This window comes from Staurois parvus, unplaced genomic scaffold (genome assembly GCF_062004578.1).
Source record: "Staurois parvus isolate SC_StPar_1 unplaced genomic scaffold, SC_StPar_1.0 ptg001431l, whole genome shotgun sequence".
In the NCBI taxonomy this organism is placed as follows: Eukaryota; Metazoa; Chordata; class Amphibia; order Anura; family Ranidae; genus Staurois; species Staurois parvus.
Genome location: NW_028319227.1, coordinates 1993691 through 2001839, shown reverse-complemented (window position 1 = coordinate 2001839; position 8149 = coordinate 1993691).

The window sequence follows — 8149 nt, the reverse complement described above, 5'->3', positions numbered from 1 at the left end:
GGCCCACAGTGTCTGAGGATGGACGTTGGCGCACAAAGGCAGAGACCAACTGACTACATAGGTGGTTTTTATAGTACGTAATTTTGGCCTCCCTCTCAGCAGGTGTGAAAAAGGCCACCATTTTGGACCGGTAGCGAGGGTCCAACAAGGTGGACAGCCAAAAGTCATCCCTCTGTCTGATGGTTATTATTCGGCTGTCGCTACGCAAGCAACCGAGCATGCTATGGGCCATTTGTGCCAAGGAATGCGAGGGACTCCCTGCCTCCATCTCCACAGCATACTGCCACGGTGCGTCTGGGTCCTCTGTCTCCTCCTCCTCCTCCTCTACCAGATGCTCCTGCTCCTCCACTCCTGTCCGCTGAGTGGAAAAACCACCCATTTCACTCAATAATTCCTGAGCACAAATGTCCTCCTCTACCTCCTCCTCTTCTTCCTGTCCTGCCCCCACAGGGGTCATGTGGCGTTGAGATCTGTGCGCCACGTCTACCGCACCCTGACCAGCCATTGTTAACAGCATTTGTTCCAGGACGTGCAACAGAGGAATGACGTCGTTCATCCCATAGTCCTGCCGACTCACGAATAGCGTGGCCTCCTCAAAGGGCCTGAGCAAGCGGCAGGTGTCACGCATGAGCTGCCAATGGCTGACATCTAAGTTACACAGGGGAGTACCTTTATCCGCTTGTAACATCAGGAAATCGGTGATGGCCTTTCGCTGCTCGTAAAGGCGGTCTAACATGTGTAGGGTTGAATTCCACCTTGTTGCAACGTCGCAGATCAGGCGATGCTGTGGAATTCCGTTCTGCCGCTGCAGCTCAATGAGGGTGTTCTTTGCGGTGTAGGAATGGCTGAAATGCATGCACAGTTTACGTGACATTTTAAGGATGTCTTGCAGTGGGATGGTGGATTTTAGGAACCGCTTGACAACCAGATTGAACACGTGAGCCATGCATGGCGCATGGCACAACCTTCCTTGACGCAGAGCAGACACCATGTTCTTTCCGTTGTCAGTCAACATGGTTCCGATTTTTAGTTTGCGCGGAGACAGCCATCTGTCGATTTCTCTGTTCATTACACTCAGCAGTTCCTCCCCTGTGTGACTACGTTCGCCAAGGCATACCAGGTGCAGCACAGCGTGACACCGTTGCGCCCTGCACATGTGATATGCCGGTCGGGTAATGGGACTTGGCACGGGGGTGGCGGCTGAGGACACGGCGGAAAAAGAGGTGGTAGAGGCGGACATGCTTGCTGGACCAAGGACGTGCAAACGTGGAGGCAAAAGCGTCGTGACCTGTCCAAGTTGCTGGTGCGGCTGTGCCGGCACCACGTTCACCCAGTGGGCCGTAAATGACATGTACTGTCCCTGACCGTAGTTACAGCTCCACACGTCGGCGCTGCCGTGCACTTTGGCAGAGACCGACATGCTCAAAGACTGGCCCACCATCTCTTCTACATGTGAATGCAGGGCTGGCACTGCCTTTTGGGCAAAGAAATGACGGCTTGGCACTCTCCACCGCGGCGCGGCACAAGCCATCATTTCTCGGAAAGGTGCTGAGTCCACCAGTTGGAAAGGGAGGGACTGCAGCACCAGCAACTTGGACAGGAGGACGTTCAGCTTTTGCACCGTCGGGTGCGTGCTCGCAAACTGTTGTCTCTTGGATACGGATTCCAAGAAAGACTGTTGACGGAATCCGAGAAGAGGAGTAGCAGGAGAAGGAGCATCTGAACGAGCGGAAGATGCCAATGAGCGACAACTCCCCTCAGCAGAGGTGTTGGAGCCTTGACTGGCTGATAGAGGGCGATTGACGACGTCGGGTGACGGAGCAAGTAACGGAGCGGGTGATGGAGCGGGGGCTGGGGCAGGCAGAACCGCCGTATGTTTATCACGGTTTTCCCAGGCCACCGAATGGTGACGCTGCATATGCTGACGCAACGCTGTAGTCCCAACATGGGCCCCCTGGCCACGCTTGCATTTCTGGCCACATAGTCGACATACGGCTACGTTTACTTCCTCGGGCGGCTTGAGGAAAAATTGCCACACCACCGAGTAGGAAACTTTGCCCCCGCTACTCTTCACTGGCTGACTGCTACTTCCTCCGTGCGCACCGGCACCACTACTGGCCGTGGTGGTAGGCTGCAGTGGAGCTGGTGCTCTACTCCGTGGACGTTTGGCTCCACTGACACTGATGCGACCCTGCTGCTGTCTCCTGGGCAACCCACCGACTGTTTTGCTCGCTGCCAAGCTGCCACCCTCTTCTCCTGATGATGCGGAAGAAATTGCCTGATGACGACGAGGCTGCCAAGTGCGATCAACCTCCTCATCATCAAGTAGGGTCTCCGCCTCACTACTAGCCCCCTCGGCTGCGTCTGGGTCAGGAGACAGACCTGTCTCTAGACCGGCTACCGAGCCACTCTCCTCGCCAGTACTTGTTCGCTTGGCTGCTGAAAAGGCCGATGTCTCCCCCCGTTCCTGACCGCCCTCTGTTAGCTCTTCCTCACTGTACAGTGGGGCTGAGCCCACAGCATGCGATACTTCGCTTGGTGAGGGAACAGCAAAGGACAGGGGCAGGTAGAGGACACGTGATTTCAGTGGGCTTGGTCCCGGGCCATGCCAACTAACGGTTGTGTCTGACGTACCCACCGACCGTTGGCTGTAGGTGTCAGAGGTGACCTGGGAAGAGGAAGACGACCGAGCCAACCAATCAATGACGGCAGGGTTGTCGGTGGAGACACGACCGCTGGATGACACCGGGAGCACTGGCCTCTGGCTGCGAATACTGCTGCCTCGACCCCTTCCTCTGCTGCCACGTCTGCTCGCTCCTAAAACATTGCCTCCTCTGCCACTCCTCTGCATGTTGTCTGACATACTATTTAATTCAACGATTAGGTGTCCCTGAGTAACAATTCTCTGGCACTCAGTAACAATTCTGTCTGTCCCTGAGTATGAATTCTGTGGCCCTGAGTAACAATTGTGTGTCTGTGCAAGTAACAATTCTGTGTCTGTGCAAGTAACAATTTTGTGTCTGTGAGAGTAACAATTCTCTGGCACTCAGTAACAATTCTGTCTGTCCCTGAGTAACAATTCTCTGGCACTCAGTAACAATTCTGTCTGTCCCTGAGTAACAATTCTGTCTGTCCCTGAGTATGAATTCTGTGGCCCTGAGTAAGAATTCTCTGGCACTCAGTAACAATTCTGTCTGTCCCTGAGTATGAATTCTGTGGCCCTGAGTAACAATTGTGTGTCTGTGCAAGTAACAATTCTGTGTCTGTGCAAGTAACAATTTTGTGTCTGTGAGAGTAACAATTCTCTGGCACTCAGTAACAATTCTGTCTGTCCCTGAGTAACAATTCTCTGGCACTCAGTAACAATTCTGTCTGTCCCTGAGTATGAATTCTGTGGCCCTGAGTAACAATTCTGTCTCTGTGCGAGTAACAATTCTGTGTCTGTGCAAGTAACAATTTTGTGTCTGTGAGAGTAACAATTCTCTGGCACTCAGTAACAATTCTGTCTGTCCCTGAGTAACAATTCTCTGGCACTCAGTAACAATTCTGTCTGTCCCTGAGTAACAATTCTCTGGCACTCAGTAACAATTCTGTCTGTCCCTGAGTAACAATTCTCTGGCACTCAGTAACAATTGTGTGTCTGTGCAAGTAACAATTCTGTGTCTGTGCAAGTAACAATTTTGTGTCTGTGAGAGTAACAATTCTCTGGCACTCAGTAACAATTCTGTCTGTCCCTGAGTAACAATTCTCTGGCACTCAGTAACAATTCTGTCTGTCCCTGAGTATGAATTCTGTGGCCCTGAGTAACAATTCTGTCTCTGTGCGAGTAACAATTCTGTGTCTGTGCAAGTAACAATTTTGTGTCTGTGAGAGTAACAATTCTCTGGCACTCAGTAACAATTCTGTCTGTCCCTGAGTAACAATTCTATGGCACTCAGTAACAATTCTGTCTTCCCTGAGTAACAATTCTCTGGCACTCAGTAACAATTCTGTCTGTCCCTGAGTATGAATTCTGTGGCCCTGAGTAACAATTCTGTCTCTGTGCGAGTAACAATTCTGTGTCTGTGCAAGTAACAATTTTGTGTCTGTGAGAGTAACAATTCTCTGGCACTCAGTAACAATTCTGTCTGTCCCTGAGTAACAATTCTCTGGCACTCAGTAACAATTCTGTCTGTCCCTGAGTATGAATTCTGTGGCCCTGAGTAACAATTGTGTGTCTGTGCAAGTAACAATTCTGTGTCTGTGCAAGTAACAATTTTGTGTCTGTGAGAGTAACAATTCTCTGGCACTCAGTAACAATTCTGTCTGTCCCTGAGTAACAATTCTCTGGCACTCAGTAACAATTCTGTCTGTCCCTGAGTATGAATTCTGTGGCCCTGAGTAACAATTCTGTCTCTGTGCGAGTAACAATTCTGTGTCTGTGCAAGTAACAATTTTGTGTCTGTGAGAGTAACAATTCTCTGGCACTCAGTAACAATTCTGTCTGTCCCTGAGTAACAATTCTCTGGCACTCAGTAACAATTCTGTCTGTCCCTGAGTAACAATTCTCTGGCACTCAGTAACAATTCTGTCTGTCCCTGAGTATGAATTCTGTGGCCCTGAGTAACAATTGTGTGTCTGTGCAAGTAACAATTCTGTGTCTGTGCAAGTAACAATTTTGTGTCTGTGAGAGTAACAATTCTCTGGCACTCAGTAACAATTCTGTCTGTCCCTGAGTAACAATTCTCTGGCACTCAGTAACAATTCTGTCTGTCCCTGAGTATGAATTCTGTGGCCCTGAGTAACAATTCTGTCTCTGTGCGAGTAACAATTCTGTGTCTGTGCAAGTAACAATTTTGTGTCTGTGAGAGTAACAATTCTCTGGCACTCAGTAACAATTCTGTCTGTCCCTGAGTAACAATTCTCTGGCACTCAGTAACAATTCTGTCTGTCCCTGAGTAACAATTCTCTGGCACTCAGTAACAATTCTGTCTGTCCCTGAGTAACAATTCTCTGGCACTCAGTAACAATTGTGTGTCTGTGCAAGTAACAATTCTGTGTCTGTGCAAGTAACAATTTTGTGTCTGTGAGAGTAACAATTCTCTGGCACTCAGTAACAATTCTGTCTGTCCCTGAGTAACAATTCTCTGGCACTCAGTAACAATTCTGTCTGTCCCTGAGTATGAATTCTGTGGCCCTGAGTAACAATTGTGTGTCTGTGCAAGTAACAATTCTGTGTCTGTGCAAGTAACAATTTTGTGTCTGTGAGAGTAACAATTCTCTGGCACTCAGTAACAATTCTGTCTGTCCCTGAGTAACAATTCTCTGGCACTCAGTAACAATTCTGTCTGTCCCTGAGTAACAATTCTGTCTGTCCCTGAGTATGAATTCTGTGGCCCTGAGTAAGAATTCTCTGGCACTCAGTAACAATTCTGTCTGTCCCTGAGTATGAATTCTGTGGCCCTGAGTAACAATTGTGTGTCTGTGCAAGTAACAATTCTGTGTCTGTGCAAGTAACAATTTTGTGTCTGTGAGAGTAACAATTCTCTGGCACTCAGTAACAATTCTGTCTGTCCCTGAGTAACAATTCTCTGGCACTCAGTAACAATTCTGTCTGTCCCTGAGTATGAATTCTGTGGCCCTGAGTAACAATTCTGTCTCTGTGCGAGTAACAATTCTGTGTCTGTGCAAGTAACAATTTTGTGTCTGTGAGAGTAACAATTCTCTGGCACTCAGTAACAATTCTGTCTGTCCCTGAGTAAGAATTCTCTGGCACTCAGTAACAATTCTGTCTGTCCCTGAGTAACAATTCTCTGGCACTCAGTAACAATTCTGTCTGTCCCTGAGTAACAATTCTGTCTGTCCCTGAGTATGAATTCTGTGGCCCTGAGTAAGAATTCTCTGGCACTCAGTAACAATTCTGTCTGTCCCTGAGTATGAATTCTGTGGCCCTGAGTAACAATTGTGTGTCTGTGCAAGTAACAATTCTGTGTCTGTGCAAGTAACAATTTTGTGTCTGTGAGAGTAACAATTCTCTGGCACTCAGTAACAATTCTGTCTGTCCCTGAGTAACAATTCTCTGGCACTCAGTAACAATTCTGTCTGTCCCTGAGTAACAATTCTCTGGCACTCAGTAACAATTCTGTCTGTCCCTGAGTAACAATTCTGTCTGTCCCTGAGAATGAATTCTGTGGCCCTGAGTAAGAATTCTCTGGCACTCAGTAACAATTCTGTCTGTCCCTGAGTAACAATTCTCTGGCACTCAGTAACAATTCTGTCTGTCCCTGAGTAAAAATTCTGTGGCCCTAATAACGTTTCTGTGGCCCTAAGTAACAATTCTCTGGCACTGAGTAACAATTCTGTCTGTCCCTGAGTATGAATTCTGTGGCCCTAACTAGCGTTTCTTTGTCCCTAAATAACGATTCTGTGGCCCTCATTAACAAGTCTGTGTCCCTGAGTAATGGTTCTCTGTCCCTAAGTAACTTCTCTCTGTCCCCAATTCTCGTTTCTGTGGCCCTAACTCTGTCCCTGTCCCTAGTACAGAGCGGTCTGCCTCTGTTCAATGACTGCAGGCAAATGAAGATTTCCAAAATGGCCGCTATATATACCTCGACCATTACACAGTGCTGGCTGGCTGGCTGCTGATTGGCTGATGCGATCACATGTCGTTGAGGAATGCATTATGGGGCAGCGCGCCTTGTCTGCGCGCCTTCCCCGACATCCCCGCTCCGTCGCCGCACATGTCAGCCGCCATTTTCGGAAAAATTTCGATTCGCGCGTCCGAATTAGGCTGTTTTTCGGATTCGGCACGAATCGAAATTTTTCCGAAATTCGACTCGAATTCCACTTCGGATACTTCGATTCGCTCATCTCTAAAAACAATCTTTGGCAGTTTTTTGGGGTGTGCCCCTTTGAACTTTTAAACCTTTTATCAACTGCTCAAGGTGGCAGAAGAGGTGTCAAGACAGGCGTAGGCATCTCAAAAATGGATGCGCCAAGGCTTAACACTCCAAAACATCAAGAAAAAATGTGTTTAAAGGCTACTTCCCGTTTTGGTCACGTCACATAGACGACATCACTTCTGTTTACAGAAGACTGTAGTTTCCCAGCCATTTTCTTTTGTATTTAAAGCTGAAATCAAGTGATTATTTATCCCTCTTGTCATTCCTTGGTAAAAAGAAACTGCAATAGGTAAAGAAGGTGCAAAGACATTTTATGTCAGTTTTTGGGCCTGTTCCCCTTAAAATGTTTACACCTTTCACAAACTGCTCGGGGGGTGTAAAAGGTGTCAACACGGCATCAAAAAAGCCCAGAAATGGATGCAAAGAGGCATAAAACACAAAACGTCATGGCGAAAGGGGTTTAAGGGCCACTTCCCATTTTGGTCACGTCACGTTGACAACATCACTTCCACTTTCAGGATATAGCTGTTTCCTAGCCAATTTCTTGTCCGTTTATATCGTAAATCAAGTGATATTTCATCCCTCTCTTCATTCCTTGGTAAACAGAAGCTGCAATTGGTAAAAAGATGCAAAACAATCTTTGGCAGTTTTTCGGGGTGTGCCCCTTTGAACTTTTAAACCTTTTATCAACTGCTCAAGGTGGCAGAAGAGGTGTCAAGACAGGCGTAGGCATCTCAAAAATGGATGCGCCAAGGCTTAACACTCCAAAACATCAAGAAAAAATGTGTTTCAAGGCTACTTCCCGTTTTGGTCACGTCACATAGACGACATCACTTCTGTTTACAGAAGACTGCAGTTTCCCAGCCATTTTCTTTTGTATTTAAAGCTGAAATCAAGTGATTATTTATCCCTCTTGTCATTCCTTGGTAAAAAGAAACTGCAATAGGTAAAGAAGGTGCAAAGACATTTTATGTCAGTTTTTGGGCCTGTGCCCCTTAAAATGTTTACACCTTTCACAAACTGCTCGGGGGGTGTAAAAGGTGTCAACACGGCGTCAAAAAAGCCCAGAAATGGATGCAAAGAGGCATAAAACACCAAAAGTCATGTCAAAAAGGGTTTAAGGGCCACTTCCCGTTTTGGTCACGTCACGTTGACGACATCACTTCCACTTTCAGGATATAGCTGTTTTCTTGCCGGTTCCTTGTCTGTTTAAAGCTTAAATCAAGTGATATTTCGTCACTCTCTTCATTCCTTGGTAAAATGAAGCT